Here is a 24,560-nt window from a genome sequence, read left to right on the forward strand (position 1 = left end):
TGATCTAGTTATGAAACGGAAGAGATAATTAATTCTTCGGGTGGAATCTTGTATGTTAAGCTCGAAAGTTAAATGTTGCGTGTATCTGTGTGTGTCTAACGAATGAAGTTTTCACTCCACAATGTCTAGAATTTATATGAACAAAATAAGTTAAAATCGTGCTAAAGAAAAGCATGGCTTAAGACTCCATAGAGCAGGAATTCATTTTATCTATTGAGCAGTGTGTTCTATTTCATTTATATTAGCTTTTCTCTTCCCAATCAAACACAATTCTTGAATAATGTTTTACGGACATTAATGGTTGAGAAAATTTAAGGATTTTAATTTTTTTTTATTTGCGGCATATTGGTAACTTGTTTACTACTTGTCAGACTCATAATTATTATTGTATCAATCGAGTTGCAGTGACCATATTATATTCTGATTATTACTCTCTTTATCTCATTATAAGTGTCTTATTTGAAATATTTAATTTTCTTAAAATACCATTTTACAAAAACCTTTAATTGAATTTAAAGGAGAAAACTTGATTTAGAACCCTTATTATCATCGAATGCAGTATTTTTTCTTCTTGACAAGAAACAATTAATGTTAATTTTTTTTTGCCTTAACTTTCCAGATCATACGGAGAGTGGTCTATGATAATCTAAAATTTTAACGTGAAATAAGTAAATTCTACCCAAGAATTATTCCAATCAAAATTCAAATAGGAGCTCTTTAATCTCTTGAGATCAATTAATTGATTGTTAAATAGAATATGAATAATAAAGAAACTTTACATCAAACAATTGCAAATTAATAAATTTTGATGTCTATGTTTCGTATGGCAGTTGATCAGCCAAATAGATGTAGATATGTCCCATAGCTCCAGTGATAAATTCATTTTTATATCTTGATTCTACCGTCACAGTTTCACCATCATTAATCTTGATTGAACCTGGTGTTGGATAACATACAGACATTTCAACAAGATAGCCTTCCTCATTCCCTGCTTCCTTTCCTGTTCCATATCTTGGTGTTGATGTACACAATGTCCTTCCATCCTAATTAATTAATCCAAAACAAAAAATATTATAGATTATGCAAGCACGATCTGACAAGATTATTTTGACTATATGTGAAATTAAGAAACTTTATTATCGTAAAAGAAATAAATTAAGCAAAAACAATCAAGTTTAATAAAACTTGTTCAAATTAATATTAAACCCTACCTGTCCGTAAAGTGTTGCATTAACAACACCCGTATGCATATGAGCAGTGCCATAGATAAGATAACCACCTTTTCTCATGGGGATGCTAGATTTTTGAACGTGAAAACGGTCACCACTATTATTTTCTGGAATAGTATACTCTGCCTGTAACAAATTAAGAAATCTTTGTAACTCATTTTCATCCAACGAGCAATGCAATAAATAACTATTATATATCATAAGGTTTTAAAACTTATTCTCTTTTTATTTTTAGATGAAAATGTTAATTAGGTTCAAATATACTATGTTAGTAACTGTAGTTTCTTTGAGCCTCCTTTTTATGAGTCCAAGCTCAATCACTTAAGCTACGTCTTGATCATGACATAATTAATTGATCATGAATTGAAAAATGTAATTTAAATAACTTATTTACCAGACAATCGTGGATTGTTTCGGAACCATTTGTTCTAATTCGATCAGTGGAATCAAGTATATAAAATCTAAGTGGAATTTGGTGTTGGTCCCAGTCAACCCATGTTACTTTGTATCTTAAGGCAAGCTTTCTCCTTGGTGCTTCAAATCCCTTTATTAATTTGCATTGAAAGTTATCTTTGCAACAAAAGATTCCTCCTTTATATTCGGGGCTCAATGGTTTTCCATGAATTTCAGTTGACACATTATAGAAATTTTGTGGGAGATTAAATTGGTCACACCTACATTCAGTGCAGCTTTTCCTATTTTCTGTGCCCCGTGTATCAATGACCATGATGTTAAATAGCCATTTCTCTTCCCACCCTTCTGGAATATTTGCAGGGTTTCCTAGCAACTGCAAATGGATCGGGAATTTTTGTACTTGTTCCCCGTGATTCACTTCCAAAACCCCAATAATGTGGAAGAATAACTTCGTTGCATGTTCCGTCGTTTCTTTTGAAGATGGCACCCCCAAAAGGTTTGGTAAGATCATTAAAATCGTGAGTTTTATTTATAATATATTTTATAGCAAAATAATGATGAAAGTAAGTTTCATGCAATGGTACAAAATTCCCTTTTTCATCAACTATATCAACGTCAAAGCTCTTGACTCCTATATGACCCGTTGGAAACTCAATATCAAACATTGATTTTGACACAACTTCTCCGGGCCCCACTTCAAACTTTTCTGACAAATATGTTGCTGATTGAATATTAGGAGACTTTATTTGTGAGTAAGTTGTGCTTGATAGCATCACAAGTATTGATAATGAGAAAATAAATGATTTAGAGATCAATCTCATGTTTACCTGCACGTGAATGATTATTGTTACATAATTAGTTATGAATTTTGCTTGTAATGTTATTCTTTTTCATAAATTTATATATAGACATTAAAATAAGTGTTTGAAATGTCATAGGAAAATTAATTGGATGGAAATGTGTACCACGTGAGACGTCATAATGAATATTTGCTTCTTCTCGAACTTCGAAGAAATTTTAAAATTAAAAATTGGTAGAAGACAACTTTGTGAAGATGTAGAGATCTTGCATGTTTCCTACTTTTATAGTTGATATCTTAAAGGTTGTCATAACTTTGATGAGGAGAGATTTCAAGTTTCTTACTTTTTTTTACAAACCAACTCACACTTTGAATCCTTTTTTTAGGTGTCTGAGGTATTTTTATTTATTGTCAAGCAGTTTCAACAACAAAAAAAATCCGTTAAAAATTTATTAGAAATGTGACATTGCAACAAGTCATTTAGAAAAGGGAAAAAAAATTGACTAGCTATTTATGGGTATAATTTAACAAGTAGTTGTCGATTACATCTAAACAAAGATACTGAACATAACTAAAATAATTTTCAACAATTAATTAGTTAGAAATTTTTTTCCCGCGTTATCTTGTTTTTGTCGAATGGTTTCAACGGAAAAAAGTTGTGAATCATATGGAGTAAAATCAATGTTACTTTATACTTATTAACCATTGGATAAATATAAAGTCCCTTTTAATATTTCAATATTTTATATCTCACTATATTTTATGGCGTAACCTTTTATAAATTATTATTACAAATAAGATTTAAGAGAATTCTATATTATTCTACAGTTTACATAAGTTGAATTTTAATTTATCTTTTATAATTACACACTAATATTTTGGAATCAAATATATTATATATTGGAAATATTTGATTTCCTTAAAAAAGAAACGCGATATTAGATTTTTATTTCTATTGTGTGTAATTGTAAAGACTAAGTTTTTCCTCCTCGTGATATTAGATTTAAGAGACTAAGTTTTTCATTCTTGGATATTTGTTTTCGTGGAGATCTTAAGCTTCTTAACTTTATGAATGATTCATATATTTAATTTGAAAATAAACGAAATACTTATTGTTCTGGACTGGGCCAAGGGCCTATCCGCGACTTTGATCTAGTTATGAAACGGAAGAGATAATTAATTCTTCGGGTGGAATCTTGTATGTTAAGCTCGAAAGTTAAATGTTGCGTGTATCTGTGTGTGTCTAACAAATGAAGTTTTCACTCCACAATGTCTAGAATTTATATGAACAAAATAAGTTAAAATCGTGCAAAAGAAAAGCATGGCTTAAGACTCCATAGAGCAGGAATTCATTGTATCTATTGAGCAGTGTGTTCTATTTCATTTATATTAGCTTTTCTCTTCCCAATCAAACACAATTCTTGAATAATGTTTTACGGACATTTATGGTTGAGAAAATTTAAGGATTTTAAAATTTTTTTATTTGCGGCATAGTGGTAACTTGTTTACTACTTGTCAGACTCATAATTATTATTGTATCAATCGAGTTGCAGTGACCATATTATGTTCTGATTATTACTGTCTTTATCTCATTATAAGTGTCTTATTTGAAATATTTAATTTTCTTAAAATACCATTTTACAAAAACCTTTAATTGAATTTAAATAGAAAACTTGATTTAGAACCCTTATTATCGTCGAATGCAATATTTTTTCTTCTTGACAAGAAACAATTAATGTTAATTTTTTTTTTGCCTTAACTTTCCAGATCATACGGAGAGTGGTCTATGATAATCTAAAATTTTAACGTGAAATAAGTAAATTCTACCCATGAATTATTCCAATCAAAATTCAAATAGGAGCTCTTTAATCTCTTGAGATCAATTAATTGATTGTTAAATAGAATATGAATAATAAAGAAACTCTACATCAAACAATTGCAAATTCATAAATTTTGATGTCTATGTTTCGTATGGCAGTTGATCAGCCAAATAGATGTAGATATGTCCCATAGCTCCAGTGATAAATTCATTTTTATATCTTGATTCTACCGTCACAGTTTCACCATCATTAATCTTGATTGAACCTGGTGTTGGATAACATACAGACATTTCAACAAGATAGCCTTCCTCATTCCCTGCTTCCTTTCCTGTTCCATATCTTGGTGTTGATGTACACAATGTCCTTCCATCCTAATTAATTAATCCAAAACAAAAAATATTATAGATTATGCAAGCACGATCTGACAAGATTATTTTGACTATATGTGGAATTAAGAAACTTTATTATCGTAAAAGAAATAAATTAAGCAAAAACAATCAAGTTTAATAAAACTTGTTCAAATTAATATTAAACCCTACCTGTCCGTAAAGTGTTGCATTAACAACACCCGTATGCATATGAGCAGTGCCATAGATAAGATAACCACCTTTTCTCATGGGGATGCTAGATTTTTGAACGTGAAAACGGTCACCACTATTATTTTCTTGAATAGTATACTCTGCCTGTAACAAATTAAGAAATCTTTGTAACTCATTTTCATCCAACGAGCAATGCAATAAATAACTATTATATATCATAAGGTTTTAAAACTTATTCTCTTTTTATTTTTAGATGAAAATGTTAATTAGGTTCGAATATACTATGTTAGTAACTGTAGTTTCTTTGAGCCTCCTTTTTATGAGTCCAAGCTCAATCACTTAAGCTACGTCTTGATCATGACATAATTAATTGATCATGAATTGAAAAATGTAATTTAAATAACTTATTTACCAGACAATCGTGGATTGTTTCGGAACCATTTGTTCTAATTCGATCAGTGGAGTCAAGTATATAAAATCTAAGTGGAATTTGGTGTTGGTCCCAGTCAACCCATGTTACTTTGTATCTTAAGGCAAGCTTTCTCCTTGGTGCTTCAAATCCCTTTATTAATTTGCATTGAAAGTTATCTTTGCAACAAAAGATTCCTCCTTTATATTCGGGGCTCAATGGTTTTCCATGAATTTCAGTTGACACATTATAGAAATTTTGTGGGAGATTAAATTGGTCACACCTACATTCAGTGCAGCTTTTCCTATTTTCTGTGCCCCGTGTATCAATGACCATGATGTTAAATAGCCATTTCTCTTCCCACCCTTCTGGAATATTTGCAGGGTTTCCTAGTTCAACTGCAAATGGATCGGGAATTTTTGTACTTGTTCCCCGTCATTCACTTCCAAAACCCCAATAATGTGGAAGAATAACTTCGTTGCATGTTCCGTCGTTTCTTTTGAAGATGGCACCCCCAAAAGGTTTGGTAAGATCATTAAAATCGTGAGTTTTATTTATAATATATTTTATAGCAAAATAATGATGAAAGTAAGTTTCATGCAATGGTACAAAATTCCCTTTTTCATCAACTATATCAACGTCAAAGCTCTTGACTCCTATATGACCCGTTGGAAACTCAATATCAAACATTGATTTTGACACAACTTCTCCGGGCCCCACTTCAAACTTTTCTGACAAATATGTTGCTGATTGAATATTAGGAGACTTTATTTGTGAGTAAGTTGTGCTTGATAGCATCACAAGTATTGATAATGAGAAAATAAATGATTTAGAGATCAATCTCATGTTTACCTGCACGTGAATGATTATTGTTACATAACTAGTTATGAATTTTGCTTGTAATGTTATTCTTTTTCATAAATTTATATATAGACATTAAAATAAGTGTTTGAAATGTCATAGGAAAATTAATTGGATGGAAATGTGTACCACGTGAGACGTCATAATGAATATTTGCTTCTTCTCGAACTTCGAAGAAATTTTAAAATTAAAAATTGGTAGAAGACAACTTTGTGAAGATGTAGAGATCTTGCATGTTTCCTACTTTTATAGTTGAAATCTTAAAGGTTGTCATAACTTTGATGAGGAGAGATTTCAAGTTTCTTACTTTTTTTTACAAACCAACTCACACTTTGAATCCTTTTTTTAGGTGTCTGAGGTATTTTTATTTATTGTCAAGCAGTTTCAACAACAAAAAAAATCCGTTAAAAATTTATTAGAAATGTGACATTGCAACAAGTCATTTAGAAAAGGGAAAAAAAATTGACTAGCTATTTATGGGTATAATTTAACAAGTAGTTGTCGATTACATCTAAACAAAGATACTGAACATAACTAAAATAATTTTCAACAATTAATTAGTTAGAAATTTTTTTCCCGCGTTATCTTGTTTTTGTCGAATGGTTTCAACGGAAAAAAGTTGTGAATCATATGGAGTAAAATCAATGTTACTTTATACTTATTAACCATTGGATAAATATAAAGTCCCTTTTAATATTTCAATATTTTATATCTCACTATATTTTATGGCGTAACCTTTTATAAATTATTATTACAAATAAGATTTAAGAGAATTCTATATTATTCTACAGTTTACATAAGTTGAATTTTAATTTATCTTTTATAATTACACACTAATATTTTGGAATCAAATATATTATATATTGGAAATATTTGATTTCCTTAAAAAAGAAACGCGATATTAGATTTTTATTTCTATTGTGTGTAATTGTAAAGACTAAGTTTTTCCTCCTCGTGATATTAGATTTAAGAGACTAAGTTTTTCATTCTTGGATATTTGTTTTCGTGGAGATCTTAAGCTTCTTAACTTTATGAATGATTCATATATTTAATTTGAAAATAAACGAAATACTTATTGTTCTGGACTGGGCCAAGGGCCTATCCGCGACTTTGATCTAGTTATGAAACGGAAGAGATAATTAATTCTTCGGGTGGAATCTTGTATGTTAAGCTCGAAAGTTAAATGTTGCGTGTATCTGTGTGTGTCTAACAAATGAAGTTTTCACTCCACAATGTCTAGAATTTATATGAACAAAATAAGTTAAAATCGTGCTAAAGAAAAGCATGGCTTAAGACTCCATAGAGCAGGAATTCATTGTATCTATTGAGCAGTGTGTTCTATTTCATTTATATTAGCTTTTCTCTTCCCAATCAAACACAATACTTGAATAATGTTTTACGGACATTTATGGTTGAGAAAATTTAAGGATTTTAAATTTTTTTTATTTGCGGCATAGTGGTAACTTGTTTACTACTTGTCAGACTCATAATTATTATTGTATCAATCGAGTTGCAGTGACCATATTATGTTCTGATTATTACTCTCTTTATCTCATTATAAGTGTCTTATTTGAAATATTTAATTTTCTTAAAATACCATTTTACAAAAAGTATGAATAATAAAGAAACTCTACATCAAATAATTGCAAATTCATAAAGTTTGAAGTCTATGTTTCGTATGGCAGTTGATCAGCCAAATAGATGTAGATATGTCCCAAAGCTCTAGTGATAAATTCATTTTTATATCTTGATTCTACCGTCACAGTTTCACCATCATTAATCTTGATTGAACCTGGTGTTGGATAACATACAGACATTTCAACAAGATAGCCTTCCTCATTCCCTGCTTCCTTTCCTGTTCCATATCTTGGTGTTGATGTACACAATGTCCTTCCATCCTAATTAATTAATCCAAAACAAAAAATATTATAGATTATGCAAGCACGATCTGACAAGATTATTTTGACTATATGTGGAATTAAGAAACTTTATTATCGTAAAAGAAATAAATTAAGCAAAAACAATCAAGTTTAATAAAACTTGTTCAAATTAATATTAAACCCTACCTGTCCGTAAAGTGTTGCATTAACAACACCCGTATGCATATGAGCAGTGCCATAGATAAGATAACCACCTTTTTTCATGGGGATGCTAGATTTTTGAACGTGAAAACGGTCACCACTATTATTTTCTGGAATAGTATACTCTGCCTGTAACAAGATTATTTTCTGGAATAGTATACTCTGCCTGTAACAAATTAAGAAATCTTTGTAACTCATTTTCATCCAACGAGCAATGCAATAAATAACTATTATATATCATAAGGTTTTAAAACTTATTCTCTTTTTATTTTTAGATGAAAATGTTAATTAGGTTCGAATATACTATGTTAGTAACTGTAGTTTCTTTGAGCCTCCTTTTTATGAGTCCAAGCTCAATCACTTAAGCTACGTCTTGATCATGACATAATTAATTGATCATGAAATGAAAAATGTAATTTAAATAACTTATTTACCAGACAATCGTGGATTGTTTCGGAACCATTTGTTCTAATTCGATCAGTGGAGTCAAGTATATAAAATCTAAGTGGAATTTGGTGTTGGTCCCAGTCAACCCATGTTACTTTGTATCTTAAGGCAAGCTTTCTCCTTGGTGCTTCAAATCTCTTTATTAATTTGCATTGAAAGTTATCTTTGCAACAAAAGATTCCTCCTTTATATTCGGGGCTCAATGGAATTTTCCATGAATTTCAGTTCACACATTATAGAAATTTTGTGGGAGATTAAATTTGTCACACCTACATTCAGTGCAGCTTTTCCTATTTTTTGTGCCCCGTGTATCAATGACCATGATGTTAAATAGCCATTTCTCTTCCCACTCTTCTGGAATATTTGTAGGGTTTCCTAGTTCAACTGCAAATGGATCGGGAATTTTTGTACTTGTTCCCCGCGATTCACTTCCAAAACCCCAATAATGTGGAAGAATAGCTTCGTTGCATGTTCCGTCGTTTCTTTTGAAGATGGCACCCCCAAAAGGTTTAGTAAGATCATTAAAATCATGAGTTTTATTTATAATATATTTTATAGCAAAATAATGATGAAAGTAAGTTTCATGCAATGGTACAGAATTCGCTTGTTCATCAACTATATCAACGTCAAAGCTCTTGACTCCTATATGACCCGTTGGAAACTCAATATCAAACATTGATTTTGACACAACTTCTTCGGGCCCCACTTCAAACTTTTCTGACAAATATTGTAACGACCCAAAATTTAGTATTCGTTATTTAATTATTTTATTACGTGAGGGCGTGAATTATAATTAAATTATTAAGCGGCGAATAATCATTTAGCGAGAACGTAAGTTAATGAGCGAGAAGTTATGTTGTTTGGGCCTTTGGGCGTGGAATAGGCATTGGGCCTAAGCCAAGTGGGCTTGGATCCATGAGAATAGAGAGAGCTATAAGTAGCATAAGTTTGGGTGAATAGTCTCATAAGTTGCAATTCTTGAGAAAGAGCAAGAGGAGTTGCTCATGAGGGAGAGGGAGAGCTCGTGGGAGAGAAAGAGAAGAGCAAGCTTGTGGATTCGTCGAGCTAAGGTACGAGAGTTAGATTACATATTCGTGAGTGATTCGAAAGAGGGGAGGATGTCGATTCCTCCATTCCCAAACTCTTTCCACTCTATTTTCTTGTGGGTTTCGTGGGTGATTTTCTTAATGGAAAATGGATCCTTTTGATCCTAACATGTGTAGTGAACTCATGGTAGATGAGGTAAACAACTTTGGGGAGTTGAAAGTGGGTATATGTAGATGTTTGATCAATGATTTGCATGTTTTGTTAAACTTGCTTATTTTGCAAGAAATTGACATGATTTTGATTGTTTGATGTATTTGGATGTTTGGAAGGGATGATTAATGTTCCTTGATACCATATATGCTTGAATTAGCTGTTTATAAGAATTTATAACATGTCTAGATGGATTTTTGAGTTGATTTGAGGTTAAACCGCCTTATTGAAACTCAAGAACAGATATTTTTCTGGTATAGTTCGCTAAGCGACCAGGAGTTCGCTGTAGCGAACAGGTTCGCTGAAGCTCGCCGAAGCTCGCTATGAGCAGGTGATCCCCTGGTGAGGTTCGCCATGTCTCGCTAAGCCCTCGCTTAGCGAAGGCCTCTGTGACAGCAATTCTTGTTAATGTTTGTAAGTGTAACTAGGCACTTGTAACATGGTTTAAGAGTATCCTTACATGTTTGTTGATACATGTTGATGTTGTTAATGCTTATTGTTAATCGTTATATGTTTGATAAACGTGTATGCAATAAGTTGTAGCTTAAAGTGAGCAATGAGATGTTTTAGCATTAATTTGCAATGTTAAGGGAATGATGTGTGTTTTATGACATAAGTGTAAATGAAACTTTATGTGTATAAAAATGGTTATGCAGATAATTATCATGTGAATAATTATGATTCGAGTGATAGGATATTGTGTTATCCTAATGTGTTAGATGTTGGAATTGTGTTTCTGCATCAGTGAATGAATAGCTTCGAGCTAGATAGCGTCATGTATTTGATGTGTTTAAAAGTAATCATGCATTCATGAATAATTGTGTTATGGGAATCATGTGAATTCCAATAATTGATGAAAATGGACTATGTTTTCCAAAAGTGGCCGAAGATGGGATTATGTTATCCGAAATCTAGAGCCCATATCCAAACATGATATAAAACTGTGTGACTCCTCTTTATGAGTGAGATGGTTGATGATAACCGAGATCCGACACGATTTTAAACTGTATTGATGATGATCCTGCATGATCTAAAACTGACACCATCCAGCAACGATGTAAAACTGAATGAGATGGTCTAAGTTGGCCAGCATCCTGCATGATGTAAAACTGATGTAGAGTCCGTGCATGACTATAATCTGAACAGTCCGTGCATGACTATAATCTGAACAGTCCGTACATGACTATAATCTGAACAGTCCGTCATGACTGAAATCTGAACAATGTAAATTGGTACCACATGCATTAGTCGTGTCTAGGGATGACATGACATTGGATAATTGGCATTAGATGCATTAGGGTAAATGCATATGTATTTGATAATTGTTATGTGACATTATCTGATCGGATTGTAATGTGTTTTCCGTATGTGTTAAGCTTTGGTATTTACTAATTGTTTAATACTGTGATTGTTGCCATGTCTTGGTATATGAGTAGAGTCCGTCATGACTATAAAATGAACAAGTGTAGAGTCCGTCATGACTATAAAATGTACACTTTGGTAGTGTCCGAGAAGACGTGAAACTATATGATTGGTGTGTTTGTAAATGAATGATTAATTGGTAGTCGTATTCGACGATGTATGTGCGTGAGTTAGAAATGTATGATAGCGTGTGAAGTGTGTAGTATACTACTCACACTTATATTTATGTTTATGTTTTCTAACTCTCTGCTTTGTGTTAATTGCTGGACCTTTGGGGGTCCAGGTTGACAGGTTATGTGTTAGCCTCGTCCGAGTGCAATGGTGAAGCTCTGCTCTGATTGAGACACGGGAAAAAGGGGTTTTTATATGTATATGCATGTAGTCCTCTTAGTATACTCTGTTGGTCTTAAGCTTTCATTTGAAAAGTATCCGTTTTGTATAACTAATAACGTATCGTTCGATGCGAGGTTTTGTTTTTAGTTCATTCGAATATTCTACTAGATAAATGTATTAGTATTATCTTTGAATGAAGTTTGTGATATTCAAACCAGCGCTTTATAAATCAGATTTTCAATTTTCCGCTGCGTATTTTCGAAAAAGATTTTATAAAGGCAGAGTTAATTAAATAACGGGTTTGGGTGTTACAAAGTGGTATCAGAGCAGGTCGTCTTCGGACTGTGAGGTTGTGTGTCAATCAGATCCGTTCTATGCATTCAGATCGAGTGAGCGTGTGTGCCAGTTGTGTCTGTCTTTTCTTGTTGTGTGTACTTGATGCGATTGATACTTATCATTGTTATAAGTTATCAAGTCAAGTAGTGGTTGAGTATTTTATGCTTAAAGTTTTAAAAATTTGTGTGGTTTGAACTTTTGGTTTGTAGATGCTTATTGCTAATTGTTAATGATCCAGCATGATGTAAAACTGCATGTGATGAAGATTTTGTTGAAAACATAAGATTATTTTCTTTTGAGTAAGTGAAAATGAATTTTTCACTAGAGTGAGAAAGGAGTAGGATATAAGTAGATCCTAATGTGTGTTGTTATATGTTTGTTTATAACATGTGGTAGATTGATTACTAGTACTTAGTGTGGTTCTTTAATTGAACTATGTGAATGTATTCTCATGATGAGAACTTGTTTGAGAACATGCTATGTTTTATACATGTTTGAGTAGATGTTGTAAGTATGCGAACAAACGAAATGTAATGCATGTACTTGACTCGATGTCTTGTGTACATGGATGTTTCATTGCCTTACATATAGTTTAGTTATAAATATATGTATAGACATGTGGTAGTAATTATGTATGCTAGTTGTTACGTAGGTCGTTACATTAGCATAGATGGGAATAGTGTGTTTATGTATTTTGTAGTGGTGTGTATGTCAAGAGGACTGCACCGGGGTTTTGAGTAGATGCTTAGATATCTTAACTTATGTTTACCCTTTGCATACGACATGCATGTGAATGCTGTCGGTATTAGACTTCTCTTGGGAGGAATAAATTTGGAATCGATAGGACGGTTAGGTGCTTACACCGGATGTTCTAGTGGAAGTGTAAAGGTGGGTTTGAGATAAGTGGGGGAGAAGATTTTGTCTCTCCAAGATGTTTCGAACGCGAGGAGTAAGGACGAATAGAGATGTTCTTGAAGTGGATTATTTAAGATTGAGTAGCATTGTTCGAAGTGGAGTTCTTGTTTGGAGAATATTTTGGAGAAAGTATCAGATGATCATTTCGGAGTGAGTCGGAATGAAGTTGTTTAGCCGTAGGGAGAATGTGGCCATTGGGGAACGATGGAGCAGATTGAATGTTAAGTGAACACCGTTGCTGGGAAACGGAGAAGACGTGTGCGTCGAGGGTAAGATAACCTAGTGATGATCATACGACGAGTATGCGAATGGTGGATACCTTGAGGGTTAAGTTAAGTGGGAGATTGATGTCAAGGATGGAAGGTGTGGTTAAGGAACTGAAAACCCGATTACAATAAGTGGGACTGGTGGTGTTTCTAGCGGAACTCGTAGCAAGAATGTTCCATTGTTTGGTTGTCTTTCACTTGATGGTTCATCCTCAAAGAGAGGAGGAAGAGTGATAAAGATGGAAGCTTTGTTGATGAAAAGTTTTCAGAGGAATCTGATGAGAGTTGTGTTGGAATCAACAAGACGGAGATCATGGTTGTTTGGAAATCAACTTTTGATAGTAGCTGAGATTAAATATGGAATTACTAGGTGATCGAGAAGAACCTAGGAAGGATTTATAGCGGCTGAGTGTGTTAGAACCGAGTAGTCATTTCTTGGAAAGATTTGAGAAGCTTAGAAAATAGATGTGAAGGTTGGAGAACCGTTAGTGTTATTTAACCAAGGAAAAAGAAGTGAATTCTCAGAAGTAGATGAGAATGGAATTAAGAAATACCGTGTTAGAAATTGGTATACTTGTTAAGTTATCGAGTGGTAGTGGATTGTACGAGTAGTAGAGTTATTCCGAGATGGAAATGGGATAACAATTTGATGGATTTTGTAAGAGTTTGTCGAGAAGGAAATATTTTCATTTAGATGGTGATCGGACAATTAGTGTCGAGGGTGGATGAACCTTTGGAGGTTGAAATAAAGCTAAGTGTGAAGTGTCGTATTTGAATAATTGGAAATAAGAAAGTATCAGAGAGAGTGTTTTGTACCATTCGAAAGTAAGAATGAGATTGACAACGACTTATTGGAAAAGTCGGTGGAGACTAAGTGATGTTGGGAACATCGTATATGTAGGAGTAGTATAGTAATACTATGTGGTAAGGAAATAAAATATTTTGGATATTTTCATCATGGACGATGAAATGATAGTTAGTCGACGAGTGACTTAAGGTAATATTTTGGATAAAAGTACCTCGACGGAAAAGTGACATTGGAAATGTCGTGTTAAGGAACCTAGAAATTTGGATAAGAGATTGTTTGGAAAATAAAACAGTTATGATGGGGTTCGACGCAACGATTTGGGAGTTGCGAAGGAAAAGAATTTGACGGTTGGAGATAATATATTTTTGGAATGTGTTAAGAACTTTGAGAAGTTGGACAACAGATGAGTGTAGAAGTTGTGCTACCGAATGAATGGTTGGAGTGAGATTCGACGCAGTTGAGAACTTATGGAATTTGGAAAGTTGTGAAGTATGCAACGGAAGGGTCTTTCGGAGTATTTCGAGTGGAGTGGTTTTGTTTTGGAGTAGTGCTGCGAGTACCGTAAGAGGTTAAGTTGAAATTTTAAGTAGTTTGATGAGAATGGTTTATGCCATCATCACGATTGTTGACTATCTATCGACAAATCAAGGGATTAGCTGTCCTTGATCTATTGTTGATGAGTAGACGAGATTGTGTCGATTGGGATTGACTGATTTTGTCGAACTTGGTTTGGTTTGGAGTTTGTATGTTTTGTTGGTACGAATCCGGAAGAAGTGTGAATTTGAATCGGAGTTTGTGTAAGAGACCGTATCGGTTAAGGTATTATGACTAGAAAACCCGTTGGTTAGAATGCAAGTTGGGAATTAGAAAGTCGGATGAGGGAGTTTATCCGGAGTGGTGTTTTAATCGGGTAATTTTCGAGGGCGAAAATCTTTTAAGGGGGGTAGAGTTGTAACGACCCAAAATTTAGTATTCGTTATTTAATTATTTTATTACGTGAGGGCGTGAATTATAATTAAATTATTAAGCGGCGAATAATCATTTAGCGAGAACGTAAGTTAATGAGCGAGAAGTTATGTTGTTTGGGCCTTTGGGCGTGGAATAGGCATTGGGCCTAAGCCAAGTGGGCTTGGATCCATGAGAATAGAGAGAGCTATAAGTAGCATAAGTTTGGGTGAATAGTCTCATAAGTTGCAATTCTTGAGAAAGAGCAAGAGGAGGAGCTCATGAGGGAGAGGGAGAGCTCGTGGGAGAGAAAGAGAAGAGCAAGCTTGTGGATTCGTCGAGCTAAGGTACGAGAGTTAGATTACATATTCGTGAGTGATTCGAAAGAGGGGAGGATGTCGATTCCTCCATTCCCAAACTCTTTCCACTCTATTTTCTTGTGGGTTTCGTGGGTGATTTTCTTAATGGAAAATGGATTCTTTTGATCCTAACATGTGTAGTGAACTCATGGTAGATGAGGTAAACAACTTTGGGGAGTTGAAAGTGGGTATATGTAGATGTTTGATCAATGATTTGCATGTTTTGTTAAACTTGCTTATTTTGCAAGAAATTGACATGATTTTGATTGTTTGATGTATTTGGATGTTTGGAAGGGATGATTAATGTTCCTTGATACCATATATGCTTGAATTAGCTGTTTATAAGAATTTATAACATGTCTAGATGGATTTTTGAGTTGATTTGAGGTTAAACCGCCTTATTGAAACTCAAGAACAGATATTTTTCTGGTATAGTTCGCTAAGCGACCAGGAGTTCGCTGTAGCGAACAGGTTCGCTGAAGCTCGCCGAAGCTCGCTATGAGCAGGTGATCCCCTGGTGAGGTTCGCCATGTCTCGCTAAGCCCTCGCTTAGCGAAGGCCTCTGTGACAGCAATTCTTGTTAATGTTTGTAAGTGTAACTAGGCACTTGTAACATGGTTTAAGGGTATCCTTACATGTTTGTTGATACATGTTGATGTTGTTAATGCTTATTGTTAATCGTTATATGTTTGATAAACGTGTATGCAATAAGTTGTAGCTTAAAGTGAGCAATGAGATGTTTTAGCATTAATTTGCAATGTTAAGGGAATGATGTGTGTTTTATGACATAAGTGTAAATGAAACTTTATGTGTATAAAAATGGTTATGCAGATAATTATCATGTGAATAATTATGATTCGAGTGATAGGATATTGTGTTATCCTAATGTGTTAGATGTTGGAATTGTGTTTCCGCATCAGTGAATGAATAGCTTCGAGCTAGATAGCGTCATGTATTTGATGTGTTTAAAAGTAATCATGCATTCATGAATAATTGTGTTATGGGAATCATGTGAATTCCAATAATTGATGAAAATGGACTATGTTTTCCAAAAGTGGCCGAAGATGGGATTATGTTATCCGAAATCTAGAGCCCATATCCAAACATGATATAAAACTGTGTGACTCCTCTTTATGAGTGAGATGGTTGATGATAACCGAGATCCGACACGATTTTAAACTGTATTGATGATGATCCTGCATGATCTAAAACTGACACCATCCAGCAACGATGTAAAACTGAATGAGATGGTCTAAGTTGGCCAGCATCCTGCATGATGTAAAACTGATGTAGAGTCCGTGCATGACTATAATCTGAACAGTCCGTGCATGACTATAATCTGAACAGTCCGTACATGACTATAATCTGAACAGTCCGTCATGACTGAAATCTGAACAATGTAAATTGGTACCACATGCATTAGTCGTGTCTAGGGATGACATGACATTGGATAATTGGCATTAGATGCATTAGGGTAAATGCATATGTATTTGATAATTGTTATGTGACATTATCTGATCGGATTGTAATGTGTTTTCCGTATGTGTTAAGCTTTGGTATTTACTAATTGTTTAATACTGTGATTGTTGCCATGTCTTGGTATATGAGTAGAGTCCGTCATGACTATAAAATGAACAAGTGTAGAGTCCGTCATGACTATAAAATGTACACTTTGGTAGTGTCCGAGAAGACGTGAAACTATATGATTGGTGTGTTTGTAAATGAATGATTAATTGGTAGTCGTATTCGACGATGTATGTGCGTGAGTTAGAAATGTATGATAGCGTGTGAAGTGTGTAGTATACTACTCACACTTATATTTATGTTTATGTTTTCTAACTCTCTGCTTTGTGTTAATTGCTGGACCTTTGGGGGTCCAGGTTGACAGGTTATGTGTTAGCCTCGTCCGAGTGCAATGGTGAAGCTCTGCTCTGATTGAGACACGGGAAAAAGGGGTTTTTATATGTATATGCATGTAGTCCTCTTAGTATACTCTGTTGGTCTTAAGCTTTCATTTGAAAAGTATCCGTTTTGTATAACTAATAACGTATCGTTCGATGCGAGGTTTTGTTTTTAGTTCATTCGAATATTCTACTAGATAAATGTATTAGTATTATCTTTGAATGAAGTTTGTGATATTCAAACCAGCGCTTTATAAATCAGATTTTCAATTTTCCGCTGCGTATTTTCGAAAAAGATTTTATAAAGGCAGAGTTAATTAAATAACGGGTTTGGGTGTTACAAAGTGGTATCAGAGCAGGTCGTCTTCGGACTGTGAGGTTGTGTGTCAATCAGAGCCGTTCTATGCATTCAGATCGAGTGAGCGTGTGTGCCAGTTGTGTCTGTCTTTTCTTGTTGTGTGTACTTGATGCGATTGATACTTATCATTGTTATAAGTTATCAAGTCAAGTAGTGGTTGAGTATTTTATGCTTAAAGTTTTAAAAATTTGTGTGGTTTGAACTTTTGGTTTGTAGATGCTTATTGCTAATTGTTAATGATCCAGCATGATGTAAAACTGCATGTGATGAAGATTTTGTTGAAAACATAAGATTATTTTCTTTTGAGTAAGTGAAAATGAATTTTTCACTAGAGTGAGAAAGGAGTAGGATATAAGTAGATCCTAATGTGTGTTGTTATATGTTTGTTTATAACATGTGGTAGATTGATTACTAGTACTTAGTGTGGTTCTTTAATTGAACTATGTGAATGTATTCTCATGATGAGAACTTGTTTGAGAACATGCTATGTTTTATACATGTTTGAGTAGATGTTGTAAGTATGCGAACAAACGAAATGTAATGCATGTACTTGACTCGATGTCTTGTGTACATGGATGTTTCATTGCCTTACATATAGTTTAGTTATAAATATATGTATAGACATGTGGTAGTAATTATGTATGCTAGTTGTTACGTAGGTCGTTACATTAGCATAGATGGGAATAGTGTGTTTATGTATTTTGTAGTGGTGTGTATGTCAAGAGGACTGCACCGGGGTTTTGAGTAGATGCTTAGATATCTTAACTTATGTTTACCCTTTGCATACGACATGCATGTGAATGCTGTCGGTATTAGACTTCTCTTGGGAGGAATAAATTTGGAATCGATAGGACGGTTAGGTGCTTACACCGGATGTTCTAGTGGAAGTGTAAAGGTGGGTTTGAGATAAGTGGGGGAGAAGATTTTGTCTCTCCAAGATGTTTCGAACGCGAGGAGTAAGGACGAATAGAGATGTTCTTGAAGTGGATTATTTAAGATTGAGTAGCATTGTTCGAAGTGGAGTTCTTGTTTGGAGAATATTTTGGAGAAAGTATCAGATGATCATTTCGGAGTGAGTCGGAATGAAGTTGTTTAGCCGTAGGGAGAATGTGGCCATTGGGGAACGATGGAGCAGATTGAATGTTAAGTGAACACCGTTGCTGGGAAACGGAGAAGACGTGTGCGTCGAGGGTAAGATAACCTAGTGATGATCATACGACGAGTATGCGAATGGTGGATACCTTGAGGGTTAAGTTAAGTGGGAGATTGATGTCAAGGATGGAAGGTGTGGTTAAGGAACTGAAAACCCGATTACAATAAGTGGGACTGGTGGTGTTTCTAGCGGAACTCGTAGCAAGAATGTTCCATTGTTTGGTTGTCTTTCACTTGATGGTTCATCCTCAAAGAGAGGAGGAAGAGTGATAAAGATGGAAGCTTTGTTGATGAAAAGTTTTCAGAGGAATCTGATGAGAGTTGTGTTGGAATCAACAAGACGGAGATCATGGTTGTTTGGAAATCAACTTTTGATAGTAGCTGAGATTAAATATGGAATTACTAGGTGATCGAGAAGAACCTAGGAAGGATTTATAGCGGCTGAGTGTGTTAGAACCGAGTAGTCATTTCTTGGAAAGATTTGAGAAGCTTAGAAAATAGATGTGAAGGTTGGAGAACCGTTAGTGTTATTTAACCAAGGAAAAAGAAGTGAATTCTCAGAAGTAGATGAGAATGGAATTAAGAAATACCGTGTTAGAAATTGGTATACTTGTTAAGTTATCGAGTGGTAGTGGATTGTACGAGTAGTAGAGTTATTCCGAGATGGAAATGGGATAACAATTTGATGGATTTTGTAAGAGTTTGTCGAGAAGGAAATATTTTCATTTAGATGGTGATCGGACAATTAGTGTCGAGGGTGGATGAACCTTTGGAGGTTGAAATAAAGCTAAGTGTGAAGTGTCGTATTTGAATAATTGGAAATAAGAAAGTATCAGAGAGAGTGTTTTGTACCATTCGAAAGTAAGAATGAGATTGACAACGACTTATTGGAAAAGTCGGTGGAGACTAAGTGATGTTGGGAACATCGTATATGTAGGAGTAGTATAGTAATACTATGTGGTAAGGAAATAAAATATTTTGGATATTTTCATCATGGACGATGAAATGATAGTTAGTCGACGAGTGACTTAAGGTAATATTTTGGATAAAAGTACCTCGACGGAAAAGTGACATTGGAAATGTCGTGTTAAGGAACCTAGAAATTTGGATAAGAGATTGTTTGGAAAATAAAACAGTTATGATGGGGTTCGACGCAACGATTTGGGAGTTGCGAAGGAAAAGAATTTGACGGTTGGAGATAATATATTTTTGGAATGTGTTAAGAACTTTGAGAAGTTGGACAACAGATGAGTGTAGAAGTTGTGCTACCGAATGAATGGTTGGAGTGAGATTCGACGCAGTTGAGAACTTATGGAATTTGGAAAGTTGTGAAGTATGCAACGGAAGGGTCTTTCGGAGTATTTCGAGTGGAGTGGTTTTGTTTTGGAGTAGTGCTGCGAGTACCGTAAGAGGTTAAGTTGAAATTTTAAGTAGTTTGATGAGAATGGTTTATGCCATCATCACGATTGTTGACTATCTATCGACAAATCAAGGGATTAGCTGTCCTTGATCTATTGTTGATGAGTAGACGAGATTGTGTCGATTGGGATTGACTGATTTTGTCGAACTTGGTTTGGTTTGGAGTTTGTATGTTTTGTTGGTACGAATCCGGAAGAAGTGTGAATTTGAATCGGAGTTTGTGTAAGAGACCGTATCGGTTAAGGTATTATGACTAGAAAACCCGTTGGTTAGAATGCAAGTTGGGAATTAGAAAGTCGGATGAGGGAGTTTATCCGGAGTGGTGTTTTAATCGGGTAATTTTCGAGGGCGAAAATCTTTTAAGGGGGGTAGAGTTGTAACGACCCAAAATTTAGTATTCGTTATTTAATTATTTTATTACGTGAGGGCGTGAATTATAATTAAATTATTAAGCGGCGAATAATCATTTAGCGAGAACGTAAGTTAATGAGCGAGAAGTTATGTTGTTTGGGCCTTTGGGCGTGGAATAGGCATTGGGCCTAAGCCAAGTGGGCTTGGATCCATGAGAATAGAGAGAGCTATAAGTAGCATAAGTTTGGGTGAATAGTCTCATAAGTTGCAATTCTTGAGAAAGAGCAAGAGGAGGAGCTCATGAGGGAGAGGGAGAGCTCGTGGGAGAGAAAGAGAAGAGCAAGCTTGTGGATTCGTCGAGCTAAGGTACGAGAGTTAGATTACATATTCGTGAGTGATTCGAAAGAGGGGAGGATGTCGATTCCTCCATTCCCAAACTCTTTCCACTCTATTTTCTTGTGGGTTTCGTGGGTGATTTTCTTAATGGAAAATGGATTCTTTTGATCCTAACATGTGTAGTGAACTCATGGTAGATGAGGTAAACAACTTTGGGGAGTTGAAAGTGGGTATATGTAGATGTTTGATCAATGATTTGCATGTTTTGTTAAACTTGCTTATTTTGCAAGAAATTGACATGATTTTGATTGTTTGATGTATTTGGATGTTTGGAAGGGATGATTAATGTTCCTTGATACCATATATGCTTGAATTAGCTGTTTATAAGAATTTATAACATGTCTAGATGGATTTTTGAGTTGATTTGAGGTTAAACCGCCTTATTGAAACTCAAGAACAGATATTTTTCTGGTATAGTTCGCTAAGCGACCAGGAGTTCGCTGTAGCGAACAGGTTCGCTGAAGCTCGCCGAAGCTCGCTATGAGCAGGTGATCCCCTGGTGAGGTTCGCCATGTCTCGCTAAGCCCTCGCTTAGCGAAGGCCTCTGTGACAGCAATTCTTGTTAATGTTTGTAAGTGTAACTAGGCACTTGTAACATGGTTTAAGGGTATCCTTACATGTTTGTTGATACATGTTGATGTTGTTAATGCTTATTGTTAATCGTTATATGTTTGATAAACGTGTATGCAATAAGTTGTAGCTTAAAGTGAGCAATGAGATGTTTTAGCATTAATTTGCAATGTTAAGGGAATGATGTGTGTTTTATGACATAAGTGTAAATGAAACTTTATGTGTATAAAAATGGTTATGCAGATAATTATCATGTGAATAATTATGATTCGAGTGATAGGATATTGTGTTATCCTAATGTGTTAGATGTTGGAATTGTGTTTCCGCATCAGTGAATGAATAGCTTCGAGCTAGATAGCGTCATGTATTTGATGTGTTTAAAAGTAATCATGCATTCATGAATAATTGTGTTATGGGAATCATGTGAATTCCAATAATTGATGAAAATGGACTATGTTTTCCAAAAGTGGCCGAAGATGGGATTATGTTATCCGAAATCTAGAGCCCATATCCAAACATGATATAAAACTGTGTGACTCCTCTTTATGAGTGAGATGGTTGATGATAACCGAGATCCGACACGATTTTAAACTGTATTGATGATGATCCTGCATGATCTAAAACTGACACCATCCAGCAACGATGTAAAACTGAATGAGATGGTCTAAGTTGGCCAGCATCCTGCATGATGTAAAACTGATGTAGAGTCCGTGCATGACTATAATCTGAACAGTCCGTGCATGACTACTATAATCTGAACAGTCCGTACATAACTATAATCTGAACAGTCCGTCATGACTGAAATCTGAACAATGTAAATTGGTACCACATGCATTAGTCGTGTCTAGGGATGACATGACATTGGATAATTGGCATTAGATGCATTAGGGTAAATGCACATGTATTTGATAATTGTTATGTGACATTATCTGATCGGATTGTAATGTGTTTTCCGTATGTGTTAAGCTTTGGTATTTACTAATTGTTTAATACTGTGATTGTTGCCATGTCTTGGTATATGAGTAGAGTCCGTCATGACTATAAAATGAACAAGTGTAGAGTCCGTCATGACTATAAAATGTACACTTTGGTAGTGTCCGAGAAGACGTGAAACTATATGATTGGTGTGTTTGTAAATGAATGATTAATTGGTAGTCGTATTCGACGATGTATGTGCGTGAGTTAGAAATGTATGATAGCGTGTGAAGTGTGTAGTATACTACTCACACTTATATTTATGTTTATGTTTTCTAACTCTCTGCTTTGTGTTAATTGCTGGACCTTTGGGGGTCCAGGTTGACAGGTTATGTGTTAGCCTCGTCCGAGTGCAATGGTGAAGCTCTGCTCTGATTGAGACACGGGAAAAAGGGGTTTTTATATGTATATGCATGTAGTCCTCTTAGTATACTCTGTTGGTCTTAAGCTTTCATTTGAAAAGTATCCGTTTTGTATAACTAATAACGTATCGTTCGATGCGAGGTTTTGTTTTTAGTTCATTCGAATATTCTACTAGATAAATGTATTAGTATTATCTTTGAATGAAGTTTGTGATATTCAAACCAGCGCTTTATAAATCAGATTTTCAATTTTCCGCTGCGTATTTTCGAAAAAGATTTTATAAAGGCAGAGTTAATTAAATAACGGGTTTGGGTGTTACAAATATGTTGCTGATTGAATATTAGGAGACTTTATTTGTGAGTAAGTTGTGCTTGATAGCATCACAAGTATTGATAATGAGAAAATAAATGATTTAGAGATCAATCTCATGTTTACCTGCACGTGAATGATTATTGGTACATAATTAGTTATGAATTTTGCTTGTAATGTTATTCTTTTTCATAAATTTATATATAGACATTAAAATAAGTGTTTGAAATGTCATAGGAAAATTAATTGGATGGAAATGTGTACCACGTGAGACGTCATAATGAATATTTGCTTCTTCTCGAACTTCGAAGAAACTTTAAAATTAAAAATTGGTAGAAGACAACTTTGTGAAGATGTAGAGATCTTGCATGTTTCCTACTTTTATTGTTGAAATCTTAAAGGTTGTCATAACTTTGATGAGGAGAGATTTCAAGTTTCTTACTTTTTTTTACAAACCAACTCACACTTTGAATCCTTTTTTTAGGTGTCTGAGGTATTTTTATTTATTGGCAAGCAGTTTCAACAACAACAAAAATCCGTTAAAAATTTATTAGAAATGTGACAATGCAACAAGTCATTTAGAAAAAGGGAAAAAAAATTGACTAGCTATTTATGGGTATAATTTAACAAGTAGTTGTCGATTACATCTAAACAAAGATACTGAACAAAACTAAAATAATTTTCAACAGTTAATTAGTTAGAAATTTTTGTCCCGCGTTATCTTGTTTTTGTCGAATGGTTTCAACGGAAAAAAGTTGTGAATCATATGGAGTAAAATCAATGTTACTTTATACTTATTAACCATTGGATAAATATAAAGTCCCTTTTAATATTTCAATATTTTATATCTCACTATATTTTATGGCGTAACCTTTTATAAATTATTATTACAAATAAGATTTAAGAGAATTCTATATTATTCTACAGTTTACATAAGTTGAATTTTAATTTATCTTTTATAATTACACACTAATATTTTGGAATAAAATATATTATATATTGGAAATATTTGATTTCCTTAAAAAAGAAACGTGATATTAGATTTTTATTTCTATTGTGTGTAATTGTAAAGACTATGTTTTTCCTCCTCGTGATATTAGATTTAAGAGACTAAGTTTTTCATTCTTGGATATTTGTTTTCGTGGAGATCTTAAGATTCTTAACTTTATGAATGATTCATATATTTAATTTGAAAATAAACGAAATACTTATTGTTCTGGACTGGGCCAAGGGCCTATCCGCGACTTTGATCTAGTTATGAAACAGAAGAGATAATTAATTCTTCGGGTGGAATCTTGTATGTTAAGCTCGAAAGTTAAATGTTGCGTGTATCTGTGTGTGTCTAACGAATGAAGTTTTCACTCCACAATGTCTAGAATTTATATGAACAAAATAAGTTAAAATCGTGCTAAAGAAAAGCATGGCTTAAGACTCCATAGAGCAGGAATTCATTGTATCTATTGAGCAGTGTGTTCTATTTCATTTATATTAGCTTTTCTCTTCCCAATCAAACACAATTCTTGAAT

The 24,560-nt window shown here is 34.1% G+C and overlaps 3 pseudogenes; all 3 read right to left on the reverse strand.

The window, feature by feature from the left end:
* Positions 1 to 812: 812 nt before the first annotated feature.
* LOC123902214 lies at positions 813 to 2,464 on the reverse strand (annotated as a pseudogene).
* Positions 2,465 to 4,282: 1,818 nt separating this feature from the next.
* Positions 4,283 to 6,056, reverse strand: LOC123902215 (annotated as a pseudogene).
* Positions 6,057 to 7,738: 1,682 nt separating this feature from the next.
* Positions 7,739 to 23,154, reverse strand: LOC123902217 (annotated as a pseudogene).
* Positions 23,155 to 24,560: the final 1,406 nt, after the last annotated feature.

The sequence above is a fragment of the Trifolium pratense genome, linkage group LG1 (genome assembly GCF_020283565.1).
Source record: "Trifolium pratense cultivar HEN17-A07 linkage group LG1, ARS_RC_1.1, whole genome shotgun sequence".
Lineage (NCBI taxonomy): Eukaryota > Viridiplantae > Streptophyta > Magnoliopsida > Fabales > Fabaceae > Trifolium > Trifolium pratense.